The following is a 19,041-nucleotide window of genomic DNA, read 5'->3' on the forward strand; positions in this document are numbered from 1 at the left end:
GGGGCTCTGCGTTTTGCTGGGCAGCATCCCATGCCGGGCTCGGCAGGCCTACTGGCTGTTGGGTTCAGACCTTGCAGCGTTAACACCTGCAGAGTCGAGGCTCCTGCCAAAAGGCGTAAAGCAAAGGAGGAAAAATTCATTGCCGTAATAGCGAAAATGGTAAACCTCAGCTGTCTTAGAGAGGAATGTCTGAGTAGGTGTTGATTACCTCCCACATTCACAAAACTTTCTTTAAAAGAATTCGCAGCATCCCCTGTTAAAACGCGGTGGTTCTTATTTTTCTTTCCACGACAGTTAGGAATTCAGCGCTTTCAAACGGATAAGTCTTTCCAGAACAGAAAACAAACCTGGGAAGTTGTGTTGTAAATTAGAATAAAGAGTATGTGAGGATCATATTGGGAGAGAAGAGGAAATGGGAGGGGAACATAAGGGAGGGGAAGTAAGGGAATGAGAAAGGAGGTGAGGGGAGGGGGGAGGAGAGTAGGTACTGATTGGAGGTTTATTCCGAGTAGGGATAACAGTGCGGAAGGCGACCCCTTCCTATCCTCACTCCACCCCCATCTAAGAATCTTGAAGCCCTGGAAGTGAGGGGAAAAGAAGACATAGTTGTTGACTAGAATTGCGTGGGTGGTAATTCTTTACGCTTCGTCTCATGTTTTTGCCAAATCTCTTGCTTCAAAACAGCTGCATTTTTGGATGTAAGTCCACAACCGAGAACTAAGTGAAACCCTCTCATGGATAGCATAAATCTGCATTGTTGAAACTGCTCATCTGCAGGATCATTGAGCCCAGATGATTCAAACTCCCTTTCCAGCCCTTGCAAAGTCACCTCCAAAGGACAACAAGCACTTTGGCCCTTTTCTGCTTTCTATTCGTCCAGAATTCAGCATATCCTTTTTTTTTTCTTTGTTATTTATTGTTTATATATTTGTCCTGTCCTCAGTCTTAAAACTCGTTGTAGGCAGAGAAGGACTCTTTCCTAAACTTTAAATCTTCCGGCCCATCTGAATAGATGCACAGTGGGTATCTTGATGATGGTGCTAAGGAATGATTAATAACCACATAAGGTATTTAGTTGGTCAAGTTATCATTTAACTCATAATAATCCTTGGCTTCTACGTCTTCAACACACTTGAACAGTTTAATACAAAGAGACCTTACTAAGTAGTAGTTGATTATCATTAATAAAAATAACTAATACATTATAACACACATGTTTCCCAGGGTTGCTGCTGAGAAACTGCTAGTTAGCAGTTCATTAATTTGTTTTAAACCCTCACACTTATTTTGTTACCCAACAGCAAGGAGGACTCAGTGATACATTAATTGTCTAAAATTGCTACATATTTAAATGTGATTGTAATTTCTACTTAGCATTTTAAAATTATAACATCGATATCAAATGCTTTAGAATCCAAAGAACTCTCTGTCAGGGTTGGCATTTTTGTGTAAAATGGTCTATAACATAATGATGACTGATTATACCATCCACATTGTTTGGAGTCACATAAATTCTGGGTTTCAACATTGGGGTGAGGGGGAACTCTCAAGAGACCTAAAATAGATTTAATTTGAATGTTTAGTTCTCTTCTACCTTGCACTACACTTACAGGCGTGCCACTCACCTGTAGTTTCAGTAATAGACTAGCTGCCGGTGGTTTGGAACTCTAGCCAACTTTTAGAAGTACCTTGTGAACTTTAAAATAATGCAGTTGGCTAGGTTCCTTCCCTAGAAATTTTATTTACTTGGTCTGGGGTGTGGCCAGGGCATATATTTTATAGAAACCTTTCATTTTGAATTACAGATTCACAGGAAGTCGCAAGATAGTAGAGAGGTGCCATATATCCTTCACTTTGTATCCGCCATTGGTTACATTTTACATAACTATAGTACAATAAAATCAAGAACTTGACATTGGTATAAAGTGTTCCTGTAATTACATGGTCTCATCACCTGTAGATTTCTTGAAACCACTGGCATAATCAACACACAGAACTATTCCAGCACCACAAAGATCTTCCTCATGTAATCTCTTTATAATCATTACCACCGCCCCCGCCCCCACACACTCCCAGCCCTTGGCAGCCACTAATCTATTCTCCATCTCTATTTGTCATTCTGAGAATGTTGTGTAAATTGATTCTTACTACCTTGAGACCTTCTGAGATTGGCTTTTTTTCACTTAGCATAAGCCCTTGAAATCTATACAAATTGTTGCGTGTTTCAATAGTTTATTCCTATTACTGCGATTATTTCATCTTATGGATGTACCAGTTTGTTTAATTATTCATCCATTTTAGGGCATGGTGATTGTTTCCCTTTTGGGGGCTATTACAAATTAAGTTGCTGCAAACATTTTTGTACAGGTGTTTTTGTGCACATAAGTTTTCATTTCTCTGAGATAAATGCTTAGGAGTGTGATTGCTAGCTCATATGTTAAGTATATGTTTAGTTCCGTAAGAAACTGTCAAACTATTTTCCGGACATGCTGCACTATTTTACTTTCCCAACAGCAATGCATGAGAGAGCCGGTTTCTACCACCCTTAACAACATTTTAAATTTTAACTGTTCTGAGAGGTGTGTAGGGATATCTCACCATGGTATTATTATTTTGCATTTCCTAATGACTAGTGATGTTGAATATCATTTAATGTTCTTATTTGTTGTCCATATATCCTCCTCAGTGAAATAGTTCTTCATGTCTTTTGCCCATTTTGTTACTGGATTCTGTTGTTGTTACTGCTGAGTATTGAGTCTTCTTCGTGAATTTTAGATATGAGTCTTTTATCAGATATGTGGTTTGCAAATTATTTATCCCAATCTTTTCATCCTGTTAACAAGATATTTTGGAGAGCAAGGTTTTTAATTTTGATGAAATCCAAATGTTCGATTTTTTCTTTTATGGATCATGCTTTTGGTGTCATGTCTAAGAACTCTTACGAAGTCCTAGGTCCTGAAGATTTACTCCTTTTTTTTTTTCCTAAAAGTTTTATAGTTTTACATTTAAGACTATGATCTATGTTAAGTTAATGTTTATATAAGAGTGAGGTTAGATCATAGGGTTTTTTGTTTTTTGTTTTTGCCTATGAATATCCCAATTTGTTGATAAAGACTATTCTTCCTCCATTGAATTGTTTTTGTACCTTTGCAAATATCAGTAGTATTTGTTGGGGGTCTATTTTGGACTTCTCTGTTTTGTTCTACTGATCTATATATTCATCTCTCCATAAACACCATATTGTCATGATAACTGTGGCTATGTAATAAGCCTTGAAATTGAGTAGAATGGCTCCTTCGTTATTTTTAATTTTGTGCATTTTTAAAAGCTATTCTAGTTCCATTCCATACAAATTTTGGAATAATCTTATATACATTCAGAATAAACTTTGCTGGGATTTCAATAAGAATTGTGTTAAAACTGAATATCACTTTGGGAAAACTGACATCTTTACAATGTAGGGTCTCCCAGTGACTCTGCACTTACTCAGATCCTATTTGATTTCTTTCATTAGCATTTTGTAGTTTTAGCTTACGAGTTCTGAGCATATTTAGATTTATACCTAAGTGTTTCACTTTGTTGAGCAATTGCATATAGTGTCATATTTTAAATTTATTTTTACTTGTGCTCTCTGCTAGTATATAGAAATTTAGTTGATTTTTATATGTTAAGCTTATATTCTGTGACCTTGATATACTCACTGATTTGTGCTAGGAGTTTTGTTTGTTTGCTTTAAGATTTCTTGGCATTTATTTATTTATTTTTATTTAGAGAGTCATGTCATCTGCAAGTAGGGAGTTTTAGCTTTTCTTATTTTACTTTTCTTGCCTTATTTTGCTGGCTAAAACTTCTAGTACTATATTGATTAGCAATGATGAGGTGGCACATCCTTGCTTTGTTCCTGATAGTAGAGGGAAAACATTCAATTTTTCATCATTAAGTATGATGTTACTTATAGGTTTATTTTTCTTTATCCATTTAAGGAAGTTCTCCTTATTCCTAGTTTTCTGAGTTTTTTACCATTAATGGATACTGAATTTTGTCAAGTGCTTTTCTGCATCAGTGGATAGAATGATGTGATTTTTTTCTTCCTCAGCCTGTTAATATGGTAGATTATACTGACTGATTTTTAATTATTGAATTAGCCTTGTATCCAGGAATAAATACCAGTAGATCATGGTATATTATCCTGTGCTGACATAGTGCTAACATCTATTTGCTCATATTTTGTTAAGGATTGTTGATGTATATTCATAAAAGATATTAGACTTTGGTTTTCTTTTTCTTTATTATTTTTTTGTAGTGTCTTTGTCTGGTTTTGATATCAGGGTAATATTCTGATAATTAATTATAGTAAAAGGTGTTCCTGCCTCTTCTATGTTAGGAAAGAGAATGTGTTAATTTTGGCGTTAATTTTTCTTTAAATGTTCGGTAGAATTCTACAGTGCAACATCTAATTTCCTTAATAGTTATGTTACAGAAAGTGGGTGTCCAGAAACCCCAGAGCTTGCGGCTGGGGGCTAGGGAAAAGGAAGTAGCTTTTAAGATGCCTTTGCATGCCTGGGGCTAGGGGCTAGTGGCTAGTGTCTTTGTTTTGCAAATGAATTTGATGCTTACAAGGCCTCAAGAAGATGGGAGGGGTCTTGGACCGTGGGATGGTATAAGAAAAGCACACAGAGCCTGTGTGAGGTTCTGTGAATGGTCAGAACTGGGTACCATGCCCACTGTGTCACAGGACGCAGTCGGGGATTTAAAAATAAGCGGCAGCCATTTTAACTGGGTACACCATGCGGTTTTGAAAAGGAAAGTACACCATGCAGTTTTGAGGAGGGTACACCATGCAGCTTTGAGAAGGGAGAACTCCATGCAGTTTACAAGGAGGCTGGGAATCCAGCGGTTCTGGATTAAAAGCTGGTTGGCACCATAAAACAGACAAGGCCTCCCCAATCAGAATAGAAAGATTGGCAGCTACTGGTAAAGCTGCACTGTTGTCTAGGAAGTAGGGAAAAAGTATCTCTAACTTTTCTAAAACTAGCCTGGTTTGGTAAGGGGAGGCAGAACTATGTGTTTGTGTGTGTTTTAAAGGAAATAAAACTTAATGGCAGAAGTCCGCAAATAATCTAAATCTACATAACTATTAAATAAACAATTCTTTTTCTTTTCACTAAACTCTGGTATTGAGAGTTATAATTCTGGTGATGGGCAATCAGGCCCCTAACAAAACAGCCTGTGGGTTCTGTTTCAATTGGAGCAGCCCAGGGGTTCTGTTACAGTTATAGGGCTATTCAGATTACTCATTGACTAGGGGTTGTTTGTGCTTTTTAAGGAATGGGTTTATTTTATCTAAGTTTTCAACATCATGTGTTTAATATTCTCATTTTTCTTTAGATGGCTGCAGGATTTATAGTGATATCAGATATTAGAGTTTCATTCCTAATATTGATAATTTGTGTTTTCTCTCTTTCTTTGTCAGTCTTCTAGAGATTGGTCAATATGATTATGTTTTTTTCCAAAGAACCATCTTTATTGTCCTGTTTTCAATTTCATTGATATGTACTCTTATCTTTATTTCCTCCCTCTGCTCCCTTTGGGTTTATTCCACTCTTCCTTTATTAAGTTCTTGAAATAAGAGCTTATATTTCAGTTTGATATTTTTCTGCTTTTTAATGTAAACTTTTAGTGCTATAAATTTCTTTTTCAGCACCGTTTTCACAAGAATTCCAAAAATTTGATATGTTATATCTTAATTCAGTTCAGTGTATTTTCAAATTTTCATTGAGATTTCCTCTGACCCATGGATCATTTAGAAGTGTGTTATTTAGTTTATAAGTGTTTATTTTCCTTTTATCTTTCTACCCACGACTTCTAGTTTGATATTCATTATGATCAGAGAATACACTCTGTCCAATTTAATTCTTTAAAATTGTTTTAAAATCGTTTGTACCGTATGTACATTTAGAACCTCATTAGATAGTATTATAATTTTTATCTCAATAGTCAAACATTATTTAGAAAACACAAGAGAAGAAATCAAACTGATTGTACTTCCCTATACTTTTATTATTTCTATTGTTCTTTTAGTCCTCTTGATCTTTTGAGTTTCCTTCTTTTATCATTTTATTTCTGTTTAGAAAACTCTCCAGCTATTCTTTTAGAGCAGGTCTGCTAGTGATAAATTATCTTAGTTTTCCTTCATCTGAATGCTTTGTTTTCTCCTTCATTCCTGAAGGATATTTTTGCTGGATATAGAATTCTGAGTTGACAGTTCTTTTTCTATTAAAAAAAAATTATTGATTATGCTATTACAGTTGTCCCAATGTTTTCCCCTTTGCCGCCCTCCATCTGGTACTCCACATTCCCTCCAGCAATCCTCTCCCATCCTTTAGTTCTTGTCCATAAGTCTTGCATATAAGTTCTTTGGCTACTCCATTTCCTATACTGTTCTCAGCATCCCCATGGCTATTTTGTACCTACCATTTTGTACTTCTTAATCTCTGCACCTTTTTCCCCATTCTCCCCTTCCCCTTTCCAGATGAAATCCTCCAAATGATCTCCATATCTATGATTCTGCTTCTATTCTTCCTGTTTGCTTCATTTGTTTTTCAGATTCAGTTGCTGATAGTTGTGAATTTATTGCCATTTTAATAATTTTGATCTTCTTTTTCTTAAGCCCCTTTAATATTTCATGTAATAATGGCTTGGTGATCCTGTAGTTTTACCTTAACTGGGAAGCACTTTATCTGCCCTTCAACTCTAAATGATAGCTTTGCTGGATAGAATAATCTATAATCTAGGTTGTAGGTCCTTGCTTTTCATTACTTTGAATACTTCTTGCCAGTTCCTTCTAGCCTGTAAAATTTCTTTTGAGAAATCAGCTGACAGTCTTATGGGAACTTCTTTGTAGGTAACTCTCTTCTTTTCTCTTGCTGCTTTTAAGATTTTTTCTTTAGCATTTTAATTATGATGTGTCTTGGTGTGGTCCTTTTTGGGTCTGTCTTGTTTAGGACTCTCTGTGTTTCTTGGACTTGTGTGTCTATTTCCTTTACCAAATTAAGGAAGTTATTTCATTATTTTTTTTGAATAAGTTTTCAACTTCTAGCTCCTTCTCTTCTCCTTCTGGCACTGCTATTATTTGAATGTTGGTACATTTGAAGATGTCTCAGACACTCATTAGCCTATCCTCATGTTTTGGATCCTTTTTTCTTCTTGCTGTTCTGATTGAATGTTTCTTGCTTCCTTATGTCCCAAATCATTGGTTTGATTCTCAGATTCATCCACTTCATTTGGGGTTCCCTGTAAATTTTTCTTTATTTCATTTAATGCAAACTTCATTTCTGCCTGGGTCTTTTTTATGCTGGTAAAGTACCCAATGAGTTTTTTGAGCATCCTAATAACTAGTGTTTGAACTCTGCATCTGATTGCTTATCACCATTTTGTTTAGTTATTTTTCTGGAGTTTTGTTCTGTTCTTTCATTTGGGCCATATTTATTTGTCTCCTCATTTTGAAAGCCTCCCTGTGTTCATTTCTATGCATTAGATAGAGCTGCTTTGATTCCTTGTCTTAGTAGCGAGGCCTATTGTAGAAAAGCACACTGGTCAGTTGGATGGGGTGGAACCTTAGGTAATTGCCAGGGTGGGCCAATCTCTGTTGCTGTTCTGTGACTCTGTGTGGAAGAGGGCTCAGTGAGGGGACAATGCTGCTGCCTGGTCTCTGGAGTTTTATCTGGGAGGAAGTTGTCTCCCCACACTCACCCCATTGCTAGACACTTCAGTTTCTCTCTGTATGCTATTGATGCCCTTCCAGCTGTTGTCCTGGTGCTGTTGCCCAGTGGGAGTGAGTCTGTGTAAGTCCTAAGTCTGTTGCAGGCCCTTTAAGAAGAAACTCCTGAAAATCCCATAGTTTCTTCCATTGTCCCAACACTCACTGGTTTCTACAGCCAGAAGTTAAGGGGACTTATCTTCCTGGCACTGACACCCTGGCCTGGATGTTGGGCTGAGATTCCTTGCTCCCAAGGTTTCCCCTCCTATTTTTCCACCACAGTAAGTGTGAAACCACCCATTGCAAGTTTCATGTCTCTGTGCCTCTCCATGTGTCTTTACATCTCCACCCCTACTAGCCATCTAGATGAATGTGGCTTCTTTAATGCCTTGGTTGTCGGCCTTTCATACAGCTTGATTTTCTGATGATTTTGTGTAATATTTATTTTGTGGTCTAGTTGTAATTTTTGCTGTAGTTGTGCGAGGAGGTGAGCCATGTTTACCTACACCTCCATCTTGCCCCAATAGTTCTTTTCTTTCATGACTTGAAAATGTGCTACTTTTTTCTGTCCTCCATCATTTTTGATGAGAAATCCTCTGTCATTTTAGTTGTTCTCTCCACCCCTAATAATAAGGTTTTGCTTCATTCTCGTCACTTCGAAGATTTTTTTTCTTTCTTTAGTCTTCAGAACTTGGCTTATCCAGATAGATCCCAACATATGACAGTTCGGCCTATGATTTTTCAACTTTATAATGGTATGAAAGCAATATGCGTTTGATACAGTCTGTCCTTTGAATTTTGATCTCTTCCTGGACTAGTGATATGTGATACAATACTCCCTCATGAGGCTGGGCAGTGGCAGTGAGCTGCAGCTCTCAGTCAGCCGCACAGTCATTAGCGTAAACAATTGAATGTCTACAGTGTACTATATTACCAGCATTTTTTTTGATATTGAGTTTTCACATCCCATTTATGTGACCTGTTTATGGTGAGAAGAGGAAGGCAATTACTCTTGAGTTGAAATTAAAGATAATTGCCCACCTATATAGTCTAATGTGTGTTCTGAGCATGTTTAAGATAGGCTAGACTAAGCTATGTTTTGTAGAGTAGGTGTATTAAATGCATGTTTGACTTATGATATTTTCAACTTACAATCAGTTTCCCAGTATGTAACCCCATCATAAGTTGAGGAGCATCTGTAATGTGCCTTAGTGTGGATTTTATTTTATTTTTTATTTTTTGGTCTATCCCACTAGTTGTTCGCTTAGCTTTGTAAGTCTGTTGGTTGCTTCCTTTTGACAAATTTGAGAAATTTTCAGCTATTATTTTAAAAATACTTTTTAGCCCTGCCTTCTTTTTCCTCTCCTTCTTGGTCTTGAGGACATGGATGTTTTGTTATCATCCTATAGATCCCTGAGGTTCTCCTCATTTAAAAAAAATCTATATCTATCTCCCAGATTGGATAATTTCTATTATTATCTTCAAGTCTATTCTTTCTTTTGCCCCATTCACTCTGCTATTGAGGTTATCCATTTAGTTTTTTATTTTTGTTATTGTACTTTCCAGTTCTACAATTTCTTTTTGATTCTTTTTTATATCTGTTTTCTTTGGTGAGACTTTCTATTTATTTTTAAATTTCAAGTATGTTTATAATTGCTCATTGAAACATTTTTATGATGGCTAATTTAATATGTGACAGATAATTTTAACAGCTTTATTATCTCACTGTTGGTGTCTGTTGATTGATTTTCTCATTCAGGTTGAGATTTTTCTGATTCCTGTAATGAAGAGTGATTTACAATTGAAACTTGGACATTTTGAGAATTACGCTGAGACTCTGGGTCTTACTTAGACCCTCTGTGTTAGCAGGCCTCCCTGCATAGGCTGGGAAGTGGGGTTGGAGGAGGAAGATGCTGCCTTGTTGCTGCCTGTTGGCTATAGAAATCCGTACCTCTGTTGACACCTGGTGAGGAAGGTTTCCCCACAACTGCTGAGAAGAAAGTGGTGGTCATATTGGTTTCCCACTAGGCCTCTGCTGCCATCACCCTGGCTGGAAGAAGCACATGCTCAGTGCTTCCTTATTGCTCCTCACATGGCCTCTATTGACATGATGGAGGTGGGGGTGACCTCATTACTGTGGGATGGTAGTGAAAGTAGTCCTCACTCTCCACTGAGCTCTCTCTGACACCACTCTAGTGGGGAAGACATGCATTATTAATTCAGTTTGGAGTGGAAGTCTGGACTTCTCACATGGTCTCTATGGACACCATGGTGAGGGCTTCCTTATTGCCTTGTGGAGATGAAAGTCCCATCTCCCTACTTTCTTTTGTGATACCACTCATGTAGGATTGTTGCAGTATCTGGCAAGGGTGAAAGTCTAGGTTCCCACTTGTACTTTGTTGGTAGAGGTGGAGATGGAGCCACATTTTTCTCTGAGCTGTTTGGCTGGAGTAAGCCACTATAGTCTAAGCATTTACTTTATGGCTAGGCTGCCCATTTTCTTGTCTTTGTCTAAAGAGAGTAGGCTTTTGTTGAGGCTTTTTTTTTTTTGTCTGTGTTTGCTGACTTTTCTGGATTGCCATCTTCTCCAGCACCTCATCAGGGGTATTTGAGACAGAAGTCTCAGAGAACTCATTGCTATGTTTCAAGTATCAAGTCCCCTAGCTGGTTTGCCTGCTTCTCTTCACACTGTTTTCAGTGTTTTTATATTGATTTTTTTTTTTTTTTTGCATAATATCCAGATTTTCTTTTTGTACTTAGAGGGAGGATTAGGGGAAAGTACTTCTAGTCCATATTTCCAGAAACAAAAGATCCAATGTTTTCTGAAAGAAACATAGGTGATTCTAAAAAAATACAGAGTTGAGAATCACTTAGCTATGCCTACCTATTTAACACTGCAGAGCTGAAGCCGTCTGTTTCTATTTCTGTTAGGTTTTCAACCACTATTCCAATGATTTTATTATAAGTAGATTTTTCTTGCCCAACAGTGAAAATATGTTGAAGTGGGAAACAACACCTTCTTATTCTTTGGAAGGCACCTGAGCCCAGTGGCATGGACAAGACTCTTGGAAGCTGAATATTTGTATTATGATGGGATCTTGGGCAAGGTTCTTATCTTTTTAAAGGTCAGTAAAAATTAATTCTTGGTGTTTTCAAGAGTAATTATGCTATATGTAAAAGATGCACCACAAGCAAGACTAACACATAATACATAGTTATGCATTTGTTCTTTCTTCCTGTGGTCATGCTCAGCACGGCAGTTTTGCAAGGTCTGTCTGGAAAAAGTTCAGCCATTGTTAATATAATGAGAACTGTTTACATGACATCCATGTAACCTGGCAGCCAAGAAGAGTGGATTGGAATGCGCATGTGTGAACAATGACAACTTCACTGTACTAGTCAGTGGTGCAGTAGATGCTATTGATTGAACATGTGTACTGTGTGGCCGTCACATTCAAAATGACTGAGTGAGTATAATAATGAATCTGCATCAAATTTTGAGTTAAGCTTGAACATTCTTCCACAGAAACTATTTGGATGATTCAGAAGGCCACAGCTATGGGCAACTGGTGATTGTCAGCTTCATCACGACAATGCACCTGCTCATGCATCATGTTTCCTGCAGAGTTTTTTGTGTGAAACATCAAGTCACACAGGTGACTCAGCCCCTCTACAGCCCAGATTTTGAGCCCTGTGACTTCTGGCTTTTCCCAAAACTAAAATCACCTTTGAAGGGGAAGAGATTTGAGACCATCGATGAGATTCAGGGAAATATGACGGGGCAGGTGATGGCGATTGGGAGAACTGTGTGAGGTTCTGAAGTGCCTACTTTGAAGGTGACTGAGGTATCATTGTCCTCTGTATGATGTTTCTTGTATCTTGTACCTTCTTCAATAAATGTCTCTATTTTTCATATTACATGGCTGGAACTTTCTGGACAGACCTCATATACTGATTATGGAAGTTAATATTTGGGTTGGGTGTTTGAGACAAAGGGCTTATTATTTTGGAAGCCTGTTAACTTTAGGGTTAATAATAGCCAGAAAAATAGTTTTAAGGAGATATAATTATATAAATAGAAATGTGTATGATTAAAAAAATAAAAAATGTTGTTTTTATTTACTGATTTTAGAAAGAGGGAGAGGGGGAGAGAGAGAGAGAGAGAGAGAGAGAGAGAGAGAGAGAGAGAGAGAGAGAGAGAGAGATTGATTTGTTTTTCACTTGTTCATGCATTCATTGGTTGATTTTTGTGTGAGCCGTGACCAGGGATTGAACCTACAACCTTGGCTTATCAGGATGTCACTTTAACCGAGCCAGAGCAGAAATGTGGATGTTGAGCTCATCTTCCAGTGATCACATTACCATGCTGAACTTCAAGTAGGTCAGCAAGTGTAGTTCTACCGTATGTCATGAAAGTGGAAAACTGGAACAGCTGGTGAGCATCTCTAATGATTACCAGACTCACTCATGCCTCTTCTGCTGGCCATCCTTTCTCTCTTCCTCAATCCCTCCCCTCTCCCTTCCTCCTGCCTCCTTTCTTCCCTCTCTTTATCCCTCCATTCTTTCCTTCCTTTGACATTTTTTTTTTTTTTTTTTAATGACTGGAACAGCACTCCTGGGAATGCCACAAAAATGGGAAACTAAGCATTCAGTACTACAGGATGGTAACAAATATTGAAAAAGAAAATTTGATTTGCTAATCTGCACATAGTAACTGCAGAGTTAGTGATTTTAAGTGTAGTCAATAGACAGAAGTGCTGTTACAAGGTAGACAAGATAATAGAATCAGGGGCCTAAAAAGACTGCAGGCAAGTTTGAATATCAGTAAATACCAAAAGTGCATCTCTTAGCATTTATTTTATAGCTCTAGGGTGTTGAAGCTCACTCCTACCAGTGACATGAACTACCATGGCAATTGATGAATGTAAAAATTCAATATATATTTTTCCCCTATAGTGTTTCACATTTTTTGGTTCTGAAAAATACCTTTTGCCTCCCTCTTTCTGTCTTATTCTCTCTGTCTTTTTATGTCTGTTTTTTTCCCCCCAAATTAAATCTAGGCAACAAGGAAGCATTCTCTCTTTAATTTAAAAGCAGGTTTAACTTACATGAAAGAAAAATCTGACTACTGACTCCTGGCGCAGCAGAAGTCTATAGTCCACCCATTTTATAGGAATTTATGCCAAACCAAATTTCTTTCTTGTCTCTTTATTAGTATGTTCAGATTCACTCCTAGGACTATATCTCTAGAAGCAAGAGAGTGTATCACAGCCAATGGTCAGTTTTACACTGTAGTGAAGAAAAGCTGTCAGATCTGAACTGAGGCTACCAGTCTCATAACAGACCACTTGGCGAACATTAGACCAATGCTAAGAGTAAAGTAGAACGATAGGAAATGTAACCTATTGTCCATGTTAATGATAGATATATATGTAGATATGTATATGTGTGTGTATGTAATATATATCCACACACATAAAATATACACAAATGTAAAATATATAAATTTAAAAAAATTTCCCACTTTGCCCCATGTCCCCACATCCATTTGTGGCCAGCATTACTTCACATTCTGTTCTTTAGACTCAGCGGGCTTGGATGAAGTAGAAAGTTATCCTATAGTCATGCATTAAAAAAAAGAAATAGCCTTACAATTATTTGAAACAAAGCCAAGTATTACTTTTAAAAACCTACCTGCTTTCAATTAAGCAGGAAATTATCTAAGAAGCCACTTAATTTGCTTTGGTCTGTAGTCCCACAACTGCTTTATGCTGACTGAAGCATGAAATTAAATATGTAACAACTACCGTAATGGCTATGTTTGAGAATGCCAGCATTTTAGAGTCTTAGTTATGCTGAGGGGTAACAAATACAAAAATGTACAAATCTAAGAATATGGTTGCATTGCATTTGAGAAAAACAAAATATTAATGTCCTTTATGTATTTGTATATATAGTTATATATATTTTAAAACTATTAAGTTTAAAAAATATTTTCTATTAATTTATACATATAGGAAGTGTAACCATGCATGTAGGGAGAAATCTCTCTGACTTACAATTAAATGCTATTTCCCTACCCCTTCTCCCTCCCCTCCCCTTCCCTGCCCATGGAAATTCTTACACTATTTTCTTGGGTCCAACTGTAAAGTAAATTATGGAAGGATCTATTAAAGGAGAAGGTCATAGTGAATTTTTACCATTTGTTGAATAAATGCTTATACTAATTCCTTGTTTGAGGTATTTGTCTTTGTCAAGAGCCAAGAATACATACTGTTTGCAATGGAGAAAGTGTTTATGTAGACATATAAGGGCAATAGTTTATGCAGGACATTTTAGAAGCATTACTAAAATGACACTTCAATCAGTACTTAATGTTGTAAATGCTGGCATGTTCTCAAAGCTTCTTATTTATTTAAATAATTTTTACAATTTTGAAACTATTTTTATACTAGATAAATCTTTTCAAGCACTAATCATATTACAAGTAAACATTAAAAAAATCTCTGCATAAATGCAGATAAAAGCATCCTTGTTCTTTTATAGTTTGTATTCCAAACTGATCCTTTTCTTTCTTTTCTTCCTCCTTTCCCCTCCCTCCCTCACTTTCCTTTCTTTCTTCCTATTTTCCTTCTTTCCTTCCTTCCTTCCTTCCTTTTTTAATAGGTTATACATTCTGCCAGGTTTACCAGGAAGTTTTGACAAACAAACATAAAAATTTGACAGGGTATCTTTTCCCCTCATGTATGAAGTAGGACAAGGTCGAACTGAAATAGATTGCAAGGTTCCAAAGATACTCTGATATTCATTAATTTCATGCTAAAGATGCTTAATATTCTAGTTTCTATTATTGAATCTAATGATACTTGATGATATTATTAAAAATATTTCCAGTTTTATAAAAGTATTATCCACAAAAATTCTCTGAGAAGCTACAAACAAGACATCATGGCAGTTTATGGAGCTTTGAATATTTTTCTAGGACAAATAGTTCCCCTCTGTCTGAATTTGTTCTTCAGCTTTTCTTGATCAGCGAAAGAGCATAGAGCTTAATCACATAGAATCCTTGTGCCAAAATCCATGTGATCTAGAGAGACCTGCTTAACCTCTCTGAGTCAGATTCCTATAAGTTGTAACATTGTTTATGGGTACAGTGGGAATAATGATTACTGTTTCTGAGAATTGTGAGGATTTCTTAGGATAAGAAAAAGCATCCCTTAGAGAGACTGACACATAGTAGGGCCTCATTATCATGATTTAAGTGGCTTCAATTAATTGGTGGATCATCTCATCTTCTGTCTGTGGCAGGTGTGCAGCAAGCGCTCCATGTCTGTAGTTTTATTTAATCCTCTCAACAGCCTGATGTGATAGGTTTTATTATTATCCCATTTTCCAGCTGAGAAAATGAGAACACAGAGACTGATAGTAGCTTACTCACCATTTCAGGAAGAAACAGGTAAGCGTGTCATTTTGAGTTCAAGGGGTCTTTTTGCCTGAAACTCAGCTAAAACTTTTCCCTATTTCCCTATTTGCCTGCATTACTATCAGCCTGCAAAACATTTATCCACTTTTACTGTTTGTCTTTTGGCATGAGACGTTAGTGACTGAGTGAAGGATAATAATAGTTCTAACACTACTCTTTGGGGCTTGAAGTAGACAGACGTGGAATGTGTGCCCACACTAGCCAAATCTTTGCTACAATAAGTGGTACTATTAAATAGTCCTATTGCATTTATTAGACAAGCACTGAAATATAAGTTTAAACATAAAAATAAGTGCCTTTCTATAGCTGGGGGTGTGATTTATTTATACACAGGGGGGTTTAATTTTCCAATTAATGAGTGGGGCTTTATGCACATGATGTCCATTAGTGTTAATGAATAATGTGTGTGTGGTGTAATAGAGTGCTGTGCTAAACACATGGTGCTCTCTGCCCAACAAAGCAGATGTGTGTATTATAATTTGTATGTGTGATATCACACCTATGAAATCAAGAAAATGAATTAAATTCACAAATGTTAGAACAACAATTTCAAGAGTTAACTAATTCTTTAAGAAACACTTGGGGATAATATTTTATTAGGTAATAATTGGGTAATATTTTAAAAACCTCAACTTAGAGGAAAAGATATTTAATTGAAAGGAGTGAATTTGGAAACAGGACCTAAAAACACATTTGGAAATTTGAAATTTACAAGTCAAAATTGGTCAAATTTAGAACAGAGTAGAGCTATCATTTGATCTTAGGGATCTACCCTTACCTATCCAAAACATTCACTCCGGAGAGCCTGACATGGCCCCCAGGAAATATAGTTTCTTGTTTCTTTTCATGGGAAGTTGCACAAAAAATATAATTAGAAAATGAGAACAAATTTGGTTTCAGGGAGCAGTAACCAACTCTTAGCTGGCAACATGTAAAATGTTTTCTAAATAAATCACTCAAATCTTAGGGTGTACTGCATCTACATGGTATGCCTTCTAAGGGCTGAAGGAAACCAAAAACTTTTAATCTCCAGTTATTCCCAGTTCCTTGTGGCTGCCATGCAAAGAAGAAAGAGTATTGAGGTCTGTCTGTCTGTCTGTCTGTCTGTCTCTCTCTTTCTCTCTCTCTCACACACACACACGCACATACTACTCTTTTTCTTTTCCTCCCCACTTAGGAGATATATAGGGGGATCAGCAGCAAGGGTTATTGGGTAGACTATACACATTTTTTAACATGTATATGCTTGTATCAGAAAGCAAACAACTTGAAAGGGAGGAAAGGAGAAAATATAATTAGTCAAACTCTGCTATTTCCAGAAGACAATTATATTACTAGTGCCATCTTCTCAATGTTATTTGAATTTACTCCCAGCCTTTGAATGCTGGCCTTCCCCTACGTAACAAAGTCTAAGAACGCAGTGAATGAGCTGGAGTTCAAGAAAGGGGATTCTCTTGGTAAGTCACAAAAACAGGACATTATTGTAGGAAAAAATGAGAATGATCACCAGGACATTTTTCTTATCTAGCACTCTATGTTTAGAGAACCCCACATTTAGTTATCTGTTTTCTATATTTTGGTCTATATATGATTCGGTTTTGATTATTCATAAAATGGGTACAATTTTGCAATTAAGAGGGATGTTGAATGAGATGAATGAAATGTAATAGTTAAGAGAATCGTATTTTTTAACAAAGGCATGCACTAGAAAATATCACTAATCAATGCTGTTAAAATGATTGCACAAGCCATAAAAAGAATATCTTCTTCAAAAGGTTGTATGAGTAAATGTTGGTCCAGAGGTCTCAGCCCAATATTTAAAGATCATGGAAAAGGGACGGCAAACGTAGTGTGGGGCAAATGTAGGTTTACAGTTGTGAGTACATGAAACAGAGTTTTTCTTGCTTTATTATTTGTTTGTTTGTTTATTTATTTGTTTTTATCCTCACCAGAGGGCATTTTTTTTTTATTGTTTTACAGAGAGAGAGGAAGGAAGAGAGAGAGAAACATAAATGTGAGAGCAACATTTACTGGCTGCCCTCTCGTACATGCCCTACACAGTGATTGAACCCACAGTTCGGGTATATGCCTTGACTGGGAATCGAACCTGTGACTTTTCCATTTATGGGATGACACTCCAACTAAATGAGCCATACAAGCCAGGGCTTTATTATTATTTATTATCATGTTATTTTCCATACAAACAACTATAAACCTACTTTTGCCACACCCTACATATAGGTGTATAGTATACATACCCCTTGTCTCTCCTCCCTTACTAATTTTTCTGTCCTGCTGAAAATGAAGGTAACTTCAGAATTTGTCTCAATATAAGACCCAAGATATCCCTATCAATGAACTAAAATTGCATTTTAAAGAAAGTGTATTTGTAATCCTGGAATATTTAGGAAGATTTATGATCAAATGGGCAGGGTTAATGATGAGGATGACACCTTTCTAGGGCCTATTAACCCTGAATGATGATGGGTACTTATGCTTAAACTTACCAGGACATAGGAGTCCAAAGAGAGAGATTTTCCTAAAGAGATGTCACTCTTGTCCTGTAACACTGCAAATGTGTAATCTCATGTGTGAGAGAAGAGAAAGTAGATCTATAAGAAGAGGACTAAAGATAGAAATTGTCTATAACTTACATAACAATATTATTGCTAATGTTGTAGATGGAAAGGGAGAGAATGAGGAAGAAAGGAAAAGAAATACCTTCTGATTTTGCCAGGCTGTACAAGAGTTCAAAGCAGGGCTGGGTTTGAAGTAAAAATCTCCTGATTTCAAGTTATTAAGTTAATTTTATTTATTTACTCATCAAAAATTTGGGTTATATATAATTTGTGAAATTGATATTAGACATGCAAAGATGGATGGTCCCTGTCCTCAAGGGGACTCCAACCTATTGAGGAAAGTGGAAGGTAAACAGATCATCACAACTTAATGTGGACTTGCTGCAGTTGTTCAGGTATCTAGTAAGTGCATCAACCACTGAACTATAATACCTTTCTCTCTTAAACACCAGTGAACTAATTTTATGTTCAACTACACATTTTAATTTAGAAAATGAAATCCATTAATATTTAATTGTTAAAATATTGTACCAGTGTCTTGCTTTGTTGAAATGTGTATGTTCTATGTATAAGACATTTTAAAAATAGAGTTTATGCCTGAAATTAATTTACACTGTGCATTGTCAGCAATCCATTTAATCATAAATATTTCAATGCTATAATGACCATTAAAAAAATAAACCCCTGAACTTTTGGTTTGTTTTAAAACTAAATCATGGTTTTATGTACTTCTTTGACATTAATTGCCAATCACTTGCACTGGCTAAAACGCTGGTAGATTCTTTCATGGATATATTTACAGTCTAGTACAGGAAATAAAATGTGTATCCTGGTAACATCACTACAGCAAAGAAAGTAAGATATATCACAAAGGAGCTTTACATTACTTTAGATCACATGTTTGTTTTCACCTAAAATTCATATGTTGAAAACATAGTGTCCAAAGTGATAATGTAAGAAGTGGGGCCTTAGGGAGGTGATTGGGTCATAAGGGTGGGGACCTCATGAATGGGATTAGTGACCTTATAAAAGAGGCTCCAGAGAGCTCCCTTGACTTTTTTCCACGTGGGGACACAGAGAGTAGTCAGCAGGTTCAAACTCAGAAGAGCACCTTCACTACAACCTGACCGTGCTGGCACCCTGGTCTTGGACTTGCAGCTCCTAGAACTGTGAGAAATAATTTCTGTTGTTTATAAGCCACCCAGTCTGTGGTATTTTGG

The sequence above is a fragment of the Furipterus horrens genome, unplaced genomic scaffold, assembly GCF_987537825.1.
Source record: "Furipterus horrens unplaced genomic scaffold, mFurHor1.1.pri manual_scaffold_3, whole genome shotgun sequence".
NCBI classification, from domain to species: domain Eukaryota; kingdom Metazoa; phylum Chordata; class Mammalia; order Chiroptera; family Furipteridae; genus Furipterus; species Furipterus horrens.